The 15800-nt window shown below is 36.7% G+C and overlaps 1 protein-coding gene and 1 pseudogene across 6 annotated transcripts in view; both read right to left on the reverse strand.

Moving 5' to 3' along the window:
• Positions 1-15800, reverse strand: part of LEF1 (lymphoid enhancer binding factor 1) — a gene marked incomplete at both ends in the record, with an annotated part of 110832 nt that overhangs the window by 81275 nt on the left and 13757 nt on the right. The window lies entirely within an intron of this gene.
• On the reverse strand, positions 2426-3060 carry LOC308670578 (alpha-crystallin B chain-like; annotated as a pseudogene). Its single transcript has one exon. The product of its transcript is annotated as an alpha-crystallin B chain-like (transcript).

Raw genomic sequence — 15800 nt, forward strand, 5'->3', positions numbered from 1 at the left:
TTGACAATTGATGACTTTATGAATTATATGAACTATTCTTCCTATTCAGGAAGAAGAAAATACCTTATTTGTTTGTTTATTATTTCAAAGTAACTCTGAAGTCCCAAGTCATGTTAAATTTGAAGCACATGAGACACGTGGCAAGAAAGCTCAATATGGAACAAGCCAACTAAGGACCAATTACCTAGAAAAGATTACAGACTGCAGAAAAAGGTATACCACAAATGGTGTACACTCAGGAGCATTCTAGTGGCCACAGTGAGACCAAATGATAAAACATAAAAGTGGTATTAACTATTAACTAAAAGCTATTAACTATAAAACAAAGGAAAAGTAGAATACCATTGATATATAATTAAGGTAATGATTAAACATTAAGCATGAGCATATTGTATTTGCTTACATTAAAAATCAAGACTTAAAAATTACACTCAGCGATTCCAAAAATTACACGACTTGCATAAAGATCATAGCACAAAGGAACAAAGAATTCTCTACAAACTTATTGTGAACCACACAAAAGACTAAACGTGCTTACATGAGCTGTGCAGAAAAAACTAGTGACATTTACTAAATGAAAAATGCTGAAATCATTTGGTCATAATCACTTCCCTATAATTCCAAATTATAAAACAATATGATCCTGGAAAGTCCTTTTAAGCCATTTTAAGTTAATAATTCATTCAATTTATTTCAAAATAATGCTACCTGCTTCTTTCCATTTTTAAAAAAAATCCTAAAGTTGTCTAGTTTTTTCTAATTCAATTTTTATCTGTCAAGGAATTTGTTTGCTTTCCCTAAAAGTGAAGAGTGGTTCAAATTTAATAGATTGTTTTATATTTTCAGAGTAATATAGTCTGTTAAATTGGTATTAATTTATATAAAAATACACATTATCCAGCAATCTCCATGAACAAAAACAACAAAATCACCACCCAAGAAAAAAAAGGGAAAGAAAGAAATCCGAGCAGCAAAATTGTTGGATTATTTATTATACTCCAGCTATCCATGGGAAAATTGTAAGTGAAATCTGATAAGACATTTTCAGCTGATAGACCAATTTGTACACAAACAAGGAACTACTGTAACTATATAGTCCTCCCCCTCTTTTCACTGTTTATCATCTTATCTGATTTAGATACATGCTATGTTTTTAATAGCACTTGATCTGATAAAACCCCTGCCTTCATACGGTTTTCTATTGTTCAGTTCATAATACATGAGAATACCTGTTTGTAAGACCCCTTTCTATTTATTTGTTTTCTGTGTGTACTTATGAGCCTAGGGTTTATAATAATAAGTTTATATTGCTTCTACCCAAAAAGGTGCAAAAGAAGAAATACTAGCTCACATTGTCTGTCAATGCTACCACTGATTTCTTTTTGTCGGATCATGTCACTTCCATTTGAACAATTAATTAAGTGATGTTACATTAAATATAAGCTATATTTGGCCTATTACACCACACCATTATAAACTGAGATGTGAACAAATCTATTTTACTTTCCCCAAATAGATAAACATGTTAGTTAAGTATAATTAAATTAATTAAGCATAGCTTCCCATTCTGAACCTTTTTTACAGGCTAGAATAAGGTCGGCTTCCTTAATTTGTTTGGAAGCCACAAAACTGCACATTTCTACTTCCAATAGAGACAGTCGTAGGCTTATTACCACAACTGGGACCAGAATTTCAGTTGCTAAGCAAGGTGGTTCTTAAGTGAATTGTGCCCAATTTTATGACCTTTGCCAAAATTGTTGAGCAAATTGCAGCAATTGTTAAGTGCATCATGTGGTAATTAAGTGAATCAGTTTTCCTCTGTTGATTTGCTTGTTGGAAGCCAACTGGAGAGTTTGCAAATGGTGATCACATGACTCTGGGATACTGCAACTATAGAAAATACATGCCAGTTGCCAAGCACCTAAATTTTGATCACATGACTGTGGGGATGCTGTGGTGTGTGAAGGACCTATTGTAAGTCACTTTTTTCAGTGCCATTGTAACTTTGGTCGGTAAACAAATGCTTGTAAGTCAAGGACTACTTGTATAATAGGAAGCAATAACCAACTCATGCAAAGAGGAAAAAAGAACAGCACATGAATTAAAGTATAAATTGGTAACCAACGTGGCAAATTATTTTCTTTATCTATTGGCTGGTGAAGTTGCAAAACCAGAATATACTCCTACATAGAAGAAACTGCCTTGTTAGAAGAGACCAAAATCCAAGTAATCTAAAATATTGCTTCCAAGCGTCTATAATTAGATGCCTCTGAATATCACAACCAGGGAATACTTCTTTCTCTGCTGTGGCATTCTCAGCTTGGTTCCTCCAGCTGTGTTGGACAAACTCATATAATTCTAAAGGTGATGCTGGCTCTAAAGACTAGAGTTAGGAGAATTCAAGTCTAAAAAATCTCGAGAATATCACTTCCTTAAGGGCTTAAGTGTGAACAACCTTGTACCTACAAGCAAGGGGAGTCCAAGCTCACAATGCTGATATCTAATAGGGGGGAAACATATGAAAAATTCTGGGCCAGGCTGCCTCTCTCTTTATTTTCCAGTGACAGCTGGCTTCTCTTGACGAGTGATGGGAATGCTCCGTTCCAATGCAGGGGTTTTGGTGGGGGCAGTGATGGAGAGCACCCCCTCTGGAGACAAAGCGGAGGTGATAGCTCCTGGATCGACCCCCTTGGGGATCATGTAGCGACGGTGGAACTCACGGGAGACGTAGCCGTGTTCGTCCGGACGTTCCTCATGTTTGGCAGGTACTTCAATGTAGTCGCCTACCACCTTCACATTTATCTCTTCCGGTGAAAAGTGCTTGACATCCAGTAGGACAGAGAACTTATCCTTGTCCAGTTTCATCTCCGAGAGCCCGGTCTCCGGCATGCTGGGCATCTGCATGGGTGGGAAGCGCATGTAATACGGGCAGAGGGTAGCCGAGAGCAGGTCGGTCTCCATCAGCCCCTCTCCGAACCTCTGGTCAAAAAGGCGAGGCGGGAAGAGCAACGGGAAGCCCATGGGCCGGCGGAACCAGGGGTGCTAGATGGCGATGTCCATGGCGCAGGAAGGAAGGAAGAAGCAGCAGCTCAGCAATACCGACCCAGCAAGCCTTGACTGCACTGCGAGACGCAGACCTCGAGAATATCAGATTATGAAAGGCTACTCAACTCAATCATAATGATATCTTTAAAGAAATCATAACTCCTTTTAGATCTTTTGGCTCCTCAGTTATAGAGAGTTTACAGGACATTGATTCAGATCAAGACTTATAATGGCACACTGCACTGGAGCTTCTAAGAACAGACTACAATAATATTCTATAGAAACCCTAGCTAAATTTGGTTTACTATGCAAAATGAATGAATCTAAGATGGCGGCGCCCGGAATGGCTACGGCTGCATTGGCTCTTGAAGGCGAATAGTTTTGGGAGGGATAGTAAGGGCTATAGGCCACATGATCAGGAAGATTTTAATGTGTTTGAGCAACATGGTGGAACTAAGGTAACATACGACATACGACCGACAATCTTTTCTGGCATGGCGAGTTTCTAGTTGTTTTGGAACTGTTGGTGAGACCGTTAAAAGTCGTTGGTGCTGTTTGAATTTGTTCTACCAGCAGCAAGATCTGACTGCTGGCCTAGTGATGGATTGTATTGCAAATCAGGGCTGTTTCCAGAGGAGGCAGAGGAGGAGAGGACCTGGAGCTTATGGAGCAAAGGAACTGGATGAGGCTGTTGGAAGGCCCAGAGGAAGAGAGAGAGGCTTTTGGAGGAGTTGGTGGCGGCGGCAGCAGAGTGCTCCAGGGGCGAAAAGAAGCAAGGCCTCTTTAAGGAAAAGGTGGAAGAGTCAGGATCAGAAAAAGAAAAGAAGGTGAGGTTGTCAGAATACAAGCGAATTTGAGGGCTAATCCACATGGAGCCCCATTTCCATCTGTCCTGTTTGCCATCGTTCACTCCCTAGAGACTAAAATGGACAATGTGAAATTTGAGCGGGCCACGAACAAGGAGTATATATCGGAGGTGGTGACCCTTTGAGAGCTGTATGCAACGGAATTTCATTTTGATGTATGCCAATTGGTGTACATTCAAAGTGACAATAAAGTAAAGTTATCATTAAAAGAATTGTTGCTTCAGATATAAGTATCAAATGATAGCGAAGAAACTTGCAATTAACATGATGTTAATTGAGCTGTGGTGATGCAGTGGTTAGAATGCAGTACTTCAGGCTACTTCTGCTGATTGCCGGCTGCCAGCAGTTTGGCAGTTCAATTCTCATTGGCTCGAGGTTGATTCAGTCTTCCATACTTCTGAGGTTGGTAAAATGAGGACCTAGAGTCCTAGATTGTTGGGGGCAATAGGCTGATTCTGTAAACTGCTTAGAGAGGGTTATAAAACATTGTGAAGCGGTATATAAATCTAAGTGCTATTGCTATGAAGAGGAAAACATTAGAAATAATTACTCAAATCTAGAATCTCAACAAAGAATAGGCTCAATAATAAATAATCTTTTCAATTAAGCATGACATGAAATTTACCGGGCAATATGAAGGAGAAAATCTGGATTAAAAGCAGGCATTGATGAAGATGCCTACAAAGATTTTTTTCTGAAACAGCTGCCATAATAGAACACAATAATCCAGATTAAATATATTCTGTGTTCTTATTGTACTACTACTAACACATTACAATTCAGCATGTACATTTTAATCTATGCAAACTTAATTGGTTCGACTGTAATACATTTCATAAAGTAGCTGTTTGCTATTTTGCAAACATCAATTCAGATAGTCACTTTTCTCATAAACTTAAAGCCATCTTGTAACCTTTTCCAGCCTAAACACTATAAGTGACTTTCAATCATACTTGACTTTTACACTATAATTTGACTTTTAGCTGTTATATTACAAAAAAGAATTGGAGAGAGGCTAGGATTAAATGTGATTTTGAATAATTTTATTAAGATTTAAATTTAATTAAAGTTAAATATAAGGCTATTTATTTGCCAGTCTTGTATTTAATAATTTTTATTTTTATCACATTAAATATATAATTTGGAAAGAACTTCTAAAGGTATCTAATGGCCTGGCACAATGTTTAGGAGGTTTGCTTGAGGTTACAGGATGCATACCTCTGCTATAACAACATATGGAAAAGTCTACGTCAACTGAATTGCACATAATTTTAAGTCAAAAACAATTTCTTCCAGGGCATATTTTTCAGTTTCATGACTACCAGAAAAGTGCAGAAGTTGTAACCAGGTATAAGCTTTATATAAAATTTCCCTTTGCTGGGATATACCATCTATTGCTCTGAGGTACCTCTGAGAAAATGGAGGAAAGAACTATTAAAAGCAGCCTCAAAGATGAGCACCCTGAATAACCATCCTTTGAGAAATCCAAAAATCAAAAATATGCTATGAGGAATTCTCAGTAGCTGCTTATCCCATTCCTCAAGCTATACAAAATCTAAGCTTGTGTAAGGATATGGTTAAGCAGGCATTTGAGTGATTAAATGTGTTTCTGCTTGAATTATTTCATTTCATTTCATATTAATTTTAATTGTAGTATCTCAAGCCTCAGAGCAAGTTTCTCCCACTGGCAAAAGAAGAAATGACATGTCAGCCCAGAGAATAACTAGAATTGCTCAACCCACATGCAATGCCTGAAAGTTATGATATAGGCAGAGCGCCTATCATTCTTGTCTATATAAAATGTCTATATAGGTCATGCAATTTTATCCACAAACGCATCCAAATAATCGAAATAGGAATTATGGAAACATTGCTATTCCAGTCCAGAAAGAAAGAGGTCATAGATTAATCATGTAGCTTCCCCATGGTGTTTGGACAGTGTTACGAAAGGCTCCCTTACACATAGCTTCACAATAAACATCTAAAGCAGACCTGCACAACATAAGGTCCACTAACCAATCTGGTGTGGCTTGTTGGCATTCTTTAGAAAGTCAATAAATTTGCTATTACTGCCCCCCAAACTGTCCTGTCAAGAATCTCTAACACTGTCAGGTCTCACCACCATCAGCTCAGGTGGGGTTACCACTCTGCTAGCCAACAAACATTAATCAGGGTCCCAGGTATTCCTCTACGGCCTGCAAAAATTTTTAATTTGTCTACATCACCCCTCCCGCTCTACAGGTTGTACAGGCTTGTTCTAAACTAATCAAGAATATGTTCCCCTTAAAATCTTTTTCTCTTAAGTTACTAAAAAAACACAAAAACACCTGAACACAATTTTACCTCAAGTAACAAAGCTGTAAGTTTCAGATTGGCCCTGGTGAGAATGTGAAGGGGAGGGGGGAACTGTCTGTGTCTTATAAAACTGTAAGCTAGTCTGGGAACCTTGGAAAAAGACAGCAACAAGCACTTCCATATTGTTGCTAAGAAAACTACCTTAACAAGTTAATGAAATTATCAGAAGATCAGCTTTTTGTAGATTCTGCCTAACTGGCCTACACCTTTCACTAACTTGCAGAAAGACCTGAATTCATGGAGGAGTTATTTCAGCCTTTAATTTACCAATGAAGTCTAGGTAAAGTTTTACACCATGAGTGAAATATATTCTAATTCCTCTGTGAATATGTTTAAGAAAGTAGAAGAAAGCAATTTCATTGAAGCCAGTGCTTCAGGCTGCCCTGCAGCAGAGTGGATTCGGATTGAAGAGACTTGGCAAACCTAAAACTTTTTGATAAGATAAAAACGCATTGATGTTGGCTCAGGCTAGGCCCATTTCAACTCTACACTTGTCCTCTGTGTTTCCTTGACATATCTGTTCCTTTTCTCTATCTGCTTTAGCATAACTTTATTTTTCTCTTTTATCTTTAGATGACTACAGCCAGGGACCAGCAGGATTGATTTTTTGTTTTGACTTATTGTTTGAAGATCTGTAACTCAAAGCAGCTCTCACGCTTCTGATGTCTAAAGCCTGGGCAGCATAAACGGTAAATTGAGCTCATGTATCAAAACTGAGTACTGATGGCATTCACAATGAGCCATCTCTTAGTATTTCATTTTGCTTTGGTGGGGGGGAGACAGGTGGGTGCTCATATATTTTACAATAAAGTGACACTTTTAAAATCCATCAGCCTTGGATGTTTTCTCAATTAAAAATTTTATTCATTTATTTTGCCTTCAAGTCAATTGACCTCAGACAGACAAGCCTAAACAATATTTTAAGCAACATGTGGTTTGTCGCTGCCTAAATTCTGTCCCTAAGGCAGGCTTAGAACTCAGGTGTCCCTGCTCCTAATCCAATGTCTGAACCACCAGAATAAACTGGCTATCTTAAACTATTTTTATTGCTTTGTCTTTTAAAAAATTCAGTATGTTGCTACATCAGCTCCTAATGTAGCAATCTTTCCTCTCTCTTCTTTAAAAAAAGATTGTTTGCGTATGAAATAGAAAGCTTATGGCTGAAATATTTTGAAAAGAGCTTTAAAATCTCTACACATTAAAAAAACAAAGTTCAGCTCTACGCAAATACTGCTATGAAGCCCAACTTGGATGGAAAATCAGTGGGAGGCATTTATACTTGTAATTCGAAAGCACAGCAATTCATCAACCATCACTAGCATGCATAAATCAAGGAATGCTCTAAAGCAGCCTATTTTAGATATCTTTGGTATTACCCATGATTCCTGTCGCCATTCTCTCCTCCTGCCCCCTCCCGCCATCCCATCTTCATATCTACAAACATTGCTGGGATATTTGTCAATATAATCCCTTGACAAGAGTTCTAAATAAACAGGAAGGTGAATTATATCAAGTACATTACGTTACAGACATAGTTTCTTTTTTTAAACTGTAGCCCAGCTTTCCCGTTCCCTGAAGTTGCCCAGCTTGATGAAATATGGTTACATATGCAAACATTATCTCCCAATTGTAACCTCATTTTCTGCTCTGCTGGACAGCGTGACCAGCATTTGTCATCACACCTCCCCCGCCTGCTACATCATTCATATGTCTATAATTGTCATCAAGATGTGGCATGTCAGCAGGACTCCTGTGTTCAGAGTTCCCCATCTCTACACAGTCACTCAGGTAACAAACCCATAATCTCATCCTGTTTTCATGATGGTTGAATTACACATAATTGTTCCTGCACAGTGATTGATTTCTGCCTGAATAGAGACCTCTGCCTTTTTTCAATGCAAGCGAGTGGCAGCCAAGTCTCTCCACGGAGGAGGAGGAGGGAGCAGCCTTTGAAGAGATCAAAGCCAAGGCCGCAAGCAGTTGTGCGCCCTGGGAATATGGAAAGCCTTTATGTTCTCAACCCCATTTCCAGCATCATGTTGGATTGCAGCTGCATTACATTTTGCCAGCATTCTTAATGCTTTTAGTATTGACTCTGACATCACTGATAGCTGTTTTAAAGAAACAAAAAGCTGAAATAGGACTTATTTTCACAACTCTGCAATTGCTACATGCAAAGTTTGGGTAGGGGAGAAGCATTTGTTTTTAATCTAAACTAATAGAAAAGTGTGTGAGCACATAAAATTATATAAAATCTCTTAAAATGGGAAAAACATGTTTTTCCTACAAAAGGAACAGAAGGGGAATTTTTGTATCTTGGACCACACAAAATGACTCGATTATTAGGGACATGAATGTGGATGCTTAAACAATGAAATAAAGACTAAATACAAAAAGGCAGCCTAGAAAATTAATAATTCAAGCAACTCATGAAATCCAACTATATGTCAAGTACCCTAGCTAAACTAGATACCTTCCATATTACATACTAGTAACAAATTTTAATATTTTTAATACCCTTACATTCATTCAGGAATAAAAATATTTGTTCTAATAAATAGGTGAATAGAGCTATAATAAATCACTGCCTTTCACTGATTTGAAATTATATAATTTTAAATCTCAGTACAAAACATGACTGTCTTATTCAAAACATTAGTCTGACAATTTCTACAACATATTCATCTTTAAATTAAACTTTGTACAAAAAACATAGATCTATGTCACCATACTACTATAAAATCATTTTGCATTCCTGTAAGGTTAGGAAACATCTCAATACATATGTGGGCACATTAAAAGAGTTTGAAATGTCAGATAAACATCTCATATGAACAAATCAGTGCTTTTCTTAGATTGTGTCATCTGCACCTAACTCACAATGCTGTCTTTATTAGTATTCAACAAAATGCACAGAATCTGTGATTATGAAATTTTATTACTGTTAGCAATATTTGTCAACAGTACAATACTGAATACTTATTTATTTTTTCCTTTGATCATATATAGTTTTCAAATGTTCTTGGTATCTGTAGTACGGTTTTTAGTCCATAAATTTCATAAAATTGATTTTTTTAAAAATACAATAATGAAATCCATTTGGTTCCAATCAGGTAAATAGTGTGATTCTATTTTGTTTTGTTTTGTACAGAAAACATTTAATTATGGTTAGCCCACAAATATCTTAAGTAAAATGAGAATATCCTATATCATTTCCTAGTCCTATGTTTAAGATACATTCACAGAACACTCAAAACCTTTATCGTATTTCTGGAAGAGATACAAAATTCTCCTATCATTTCCATTCCCTTCCATTTTACACAAGATTGTAAGGGTGAAGGAAACAGATTGAAGATATTTAAAAGGCTATCATCTTCAACAGTGCAGCAAATCTTTGCATCATGAACATTCCTAGCAAGCACATCAACCCCATCACTCTTACTCCTCCTCATTTACTCCTTCTGTTGCTTCAACCACAAAAGTTTTTAAAACTTCCTACTGCTAGCTAGTTAAAATATGATGCAGAGTGCTGTTGCTTTTTCTAGATGAAAAACAAGAGTCTGTGGACTGAAAGTAGCAGTGTTGAACAGGGAGAGAGAGAGGGAGAGAGGGAAAGGGAACGGGAGGAAGAGGGAGAAAGAGAGAGATTGTAAGGCAGTTAACAGACTAACTCTTAAGTTAAAAGGTAAAGGTAAAGGTTCCCCCGCACATGTGTGCTAGTCATTTCCGACTCTAGGGGCCGGTGCTCATCTCCGTTTCAAAGCCGAAGAGCCAGCGCTTGTCCGAGGATGTCTCCGTGGTCATGTGCCAGCATGACTAGACGCCAAAGGCGCACAGAACGCTGTTACCTTCCCACCGTAGTGGTCCCTATTTTTCTACTTGCATTTTTATGTGCTTTAGAACTGCTAGGTTGGCAGAAGCTGGGACGAGTAACAGGCGCTCACTCTGTTACAGGGCACTGGAGATTCGACCCGCCAAACTGCCGACCTTCTGATTGACAAGCTCAGCGTCCTAACCCACTGAGCCACCGCGTCCCAACTCTTAAGTTAGCTTTCCCTAATTTGCTATTCTCCAAATGTGTTGGGATAGCAAGCGTATTGTAGTTGGGAAATCAGGAAATTCACAATTGAAGTTATATTCTTGGTAAAACTAGGAGACATATAAGTCTAGAGCAGTGGCTCCCAATCTTTTCTATATCCCTCACCCGTAGAAGGCTTCTGATATATTCTCGCACACCTTACAAAAGTTCAAAATAACGGCAAATACACTATGATTTTGAAAACTCAAGTTTTTGCACCCCCTGGAATATCGTCTCGCACCCACAAGGTGTGCAAGCACCTCAATTGGGAACCCCTGGTCTAGAGCAAGATTTTTATAATTATTCCATCAGATTGCTTTATAACAATAATCCTGCATTAGCACTTAGTAGCTGGGCTGCCCATTTCCATTTCTTAAAATGATTTCCAAGAAAGAATTTGAAATATTTTGCTTTTTGTTCACCAATGAAGTTGCTTATTCTTTTGTATTTTAATATCACTTTTATTTTCTGTCATTAGCTGCCCATACGTATCCCCTAAGCATTGTTTTATCTGATCTACAGCTACAACTTTCAGATGTGAAGAATATATAATATATGGTATAACAAAACAAATAATTTTACAAAAACGTTTATTTAATAAAGAATATCCCACCTTCTACTTGAACAATGCAGTAAGAGATTTGCATGACATTAAATCATTATAAAGGTCATAAATTTTCAAAAAGTCAAACAGGACATAAAAATTAAAACCCATTTTATAACATAGACTGATTTCTGGATAAATCTCAGAAAATAAACAGTACTGGGGAGTGGGAATTAATTTTTTTATTTATTTATTTTTTTATTACATTTATATCCCGCCCTTCTCCGAAGACTCAGGGTGGCTTACAAGCTTAATCAGGTGTCCATAGTCAATAAAGAACCAGTGATAACTAAAATTTCATAAATAAGAATTTCATCAAAGCTGAGCAGTTCCCATGAGTTTCTGTAAAGAACCTCAGGAAATGTTATTCATTTCAGAAAGAAATGAATAATATAACTTGAATGAAGCATATAATAGAAAGAACAGACTTCTGGGATATCCCAAGATCTTGTCGATCGGAAGGTCGGCAGTTTGGCGGGTCGAATCCCGAGTGCCCCGTAACAGTATGAGCACCTGTTACTCATCCCAGCTTCTGCCAATGTAGCAGTTCGAAAGCACGTAAAAATGCAAGTAGAAAAATAGGGACCACTACGGTGAGAAGGTAACAGCGCTCCGTGCGCCTTTGGCATCTAGTCATGCCGGCCACATGACCACGGAGACGTCCTCGGACAAGTGCTGGCTTTTCGGCTTTGAAACAGAGATGAGGACCGGCCCCTAGAGTTGGAAACGACTAGCACGCATGTGCGGGGGAACCTTTACCGTTACCTTTTACCTATGATGGCAAAAACCTATCTCCCTATTTTATTTCAAAGAAAAATGCTTCTAAAAACTCAAAGCAAAGTACAAAGAAAGCAGATGATTAGTGTGTTCTAGCAAAGAATGGGGAAAACAATCAGTTTCATTTTGGTTATTGCCAATTCGTGCCAAAGCTTTCTGTCATTACAACTGTAATGTCTGTTTTAATTTACAGCAAAAATTATAAGGATGCATGTCACACAATTTTTAAAGATAATCCTTTTTAATAAAAATATATTTTGGAATTCAGTATTACATCACACAGACTTATCTTCTGTGCAGAGTTGTGCAGAGTTTAAGAGCAGATATCTAATTTTTCTTGAGATTCATATACCAAGTCTTCAGAAATCTGGACAGCCTCTGGCTAGTAAAAATCACTTTCTTGCATGGAAGCTTTTATAGCCTGGAATAAAGTTAGTGGTTCTTACGTTTAAAAATTACGTGCATGGTGAAGAAATAACAATAAGCCTGACAAACGTCTAGGTTTTAAGAGAGGAAGTAATTTCTGGGGTCTAAGTAGAAGGCTGTTAAAGGACATACATAAAAACTTTTATTTTATTACAGGTCACTTCAAAATACACCTTCATTTTAAATGATGACTACTAGATCAAAATGCAAGCCCAGAAACCGTTCTAGGACAACTGCTAGTTCAGTTTTAAAACATCTCCTGAAGGCAAACCTGCATAGCTTTGCTAGGAAATAGGAATGCAGGAATGCAAGAGGTGGAAATGCTAATTTCTGCTTTGTCAACAGAGCAGTTCTTGACAACAGAAAAAGCTTCTTTATATAAATAGGTAGAGATCTTTCCATCCCACTTTCAATTGTTAATATTAGGAAGAGACATAATAACTTTTTCTAGCCCAAATAAATAAATTGCATATCTGTTTAGTTGAACTAGCTTTAGTATTGAAGATTTGATTACATGAAATTTCTCATAGTATTCTCTCGTAAGGGTGTGTCAATAATGATGATTCTAATTAATTAATATTCCCAGTCTTTCAGAATCTTGAAATATTTGGATTTGGATAGTTTGTTAGGAGGTCTGTTTAGGCTATTGGAGATGACTAGTGGAGTTGATGCTGAGAGCTAATGACAACAACTTTCTTTATGAAAGGACCTCTGTTTCAAAACATACCGTGGCTGTATGAAGACACTCCCTCTCCACATCCATTACATATTTCATGCATGCTTATTCCAAGATCTAACTTTTAAATTTCCAAATATTTACTGTTCATATATTGGCTGGGTTCACAGATTGTACAACAGCACGACAGGTTTTGACTGGTCTTAGCCAAATTTATTTTATCCCACCTTTATTATTTTTACAAGTAACTCGAGGTGGTGAACATATCCAACACACGTTACTCGTCCCATTTTCTCCACAACAACAACCCCGTGAGGTGGGTTGGGCTGAGAGAAAATGAATGGCCCAAAGTCACCCAGATGGTGTTTATGTTTAAGGTGAGACTTGAAATCATGGTCTCCCGCTTTCTAGCCTGGCAACTTAACCACTAGACTGAACTGGCTCTCTATTTGCTATATTGCCCATTTTTAATTTATAGATTGATCACATTTATAGTCACCCATATCACCAAAGGTGACTCTGGGTAAAACACAATCACCCATGCATTGTAGATTCTAAACCAAACTTTAGGATTGTAACATGATATTATGCAATCAACTAACGACTATATATTAGGAGACTAGAGAAACCTTTTTTTGCCTTTCTTAATGTAGATCTTAAGGCATAATCTTTTAGAGCGACATGCCAGATTGTTCACCCATTCTTTTTACCGTGCATCAGATTAATATGTTTAATACATATGTACACATTAATATGCCTTAACATTCAGAATGTCTATATTATATTTATATTTATATTTATATATATAATATTTTTATACCGCCCTTCTCCTGAAGGACTCAGGGCGGTGTACAGGGCAATAAATATAAAAACAGAATACAAAAGTTAAAAAACGATTAAATATAAATTAAATATAAATAAATATAAATTAAATATAATGCCCAAATTTAAAACAATAATTAAAAACATATTAAAACCCCTGCCCTAACCCATCAAACCAGGTCTAAGCCTAGTCAGAGAAATATACTAACACATTAGATAGATTCAAATAGACTAGTTTATTGAATGCAAAAGTTAATTTAGAAGCAAGTTAATACATATGCACACACATTTGTACTACTGTATTTAAAAGTGGTGAATGACTGGGATACTTCATCTAATACATGTATCCCATAACTAATACGGGAAAATGCTTTTTTTTTCTTTGGGAAAATGAATAGAAACATGGTTCATTCTTTCGTATATTGCCTGATAAAATAGTAAAGTGTTGCTCTGAGGAAGGTAAAAATCCACCAACAAAAAAATAATTAGATGGATCTTTACTCTCTTAACTACCAAAAGTATAAAGTACAAAGGAAGTCCATTTTTACTAGAAAGCTGAAATCAATTAGATCTCTGCATCAATTTTATCTATAACAACTTGTTTTTGGAACACACTGTTACTAAATGAGCCTAATGAAATCTGTATAACAACCAACCTGTACATATTCTAAAAAATATTAACCCAAGCTTATTTCAATGAAAGAATGTCATCTCTTAATATTTATTTCATATTACTTTGAGGTATTTGGAAATATGCCTGTGTAAGCAACTGTGGACAGTGGAATAATTCTGTAGCAGCTTTTCAGTCTGCTTAGGAGATATTTGATTCTTGTTCCAGCATTAAGTATTGAAAAAAAATATTATGTTGACTATCACAAGTGCACATTTTAATAATGATATCTTAAGAAATAATGCAAATTGAAAAGATTTAAGATGTATCAATTAAAATTAAATATTTATTTGGATGTCTGAATGCAAGTACAAAAAGTTTTCTAAAAAGTACTTCGTGAAGTTATTTCCGCTATTTTGTAAAATATTTCAATATTACTTTCCATTGTAATAGATAAGTCTGACAGTTTTGTTTCTACCCAAAGCATTTGAAGTCTACATTAGTTTAGACAAAGAGGATACACCTCTGGAGAGCTTGTGTCAACCTCATTGCCACTTAAATCAAGAAATGTGGCAATATATAATGACACTTTCCAGATGTGTAAGGCAGTGTTTTTTTTCTTTTCAGTTTGTGCTATATTGAGCAATTGTTCCAGAGTTTCCAAATGCCAGATCAGTTTTTGTTTATAGTTCGGCCTTTCCAGTCTTAAATTGTAATTCTCCGAGGATAATTTGAAGACCTTGACAGATATATCTACTATACTAAAGTACTACACAGTACAGAGAAAATGAACACATCCAGAATGGCAGTTTGCAGGGTGAGATATTCACAATGTAGAACAATACAGAAAGCATCAAGCTTTCTGTTAAAATAGCATAGGCAACAGGATGCTGAATTACATTGCCCAACCCTCCTTGCCATTGACCATAGTTTGTCAGCAACACCTGGAGTGCCCTAGGTTGCTAATCCATGTGCTGCTACAAACAATAGGCAATGTACTTAGCTAGCTTTCAGGCTGAGCTCCTTGCTAATCTACTCTAAATTTTTATTCCGAAGTGCCAGATTACAGCCTTAACACTTGCACCCATAAATGTTTCCCAAGGTGGTTAATTTCTACTCCACAGAATAGATTATGAAAATCTATTTGCATCATGGGTTTTTATCCTATGTTAAGGTATTACCTGGTTTTCATTAGTATGTGGCATTAACTGCCCAAGTGTATTGTGCAAACCATAGCTTGTCTGAACATGTGGGAACCCAGACAACAGGGTTTATTTAATTAAACTATAATTCAGAATTTAATTCAGACCACAAACCTTGCCATAGCTCACAAATTATTTGAAGAAGAAATGTATTAACTTGAATAATATATAACCAAATGCATGTAGTTGGCAATTAATGTTTTATTTCCAACAACATTTAGATCCAAACAGAACTTTTACTAGTTTAACCACACCAAGCAGAACAGTATCTTTTAAACACAGTTACAGATCAACACAATGCCTGTTTGCCAGATATTGGGAAATTCCTAGCTAGACAGG

This window comes from Vipera berus (genome assembly GCF_964194415.1).
Source record: "Vipera berus genome assembly, chromosome: 7".
Taxonomy (NCBI): domain Eukaryota; kingdom Metazoa; phylum Chordata; class Lepidosauria; order Squamata; family Viperidae; genus Vipera; species Vipera berus.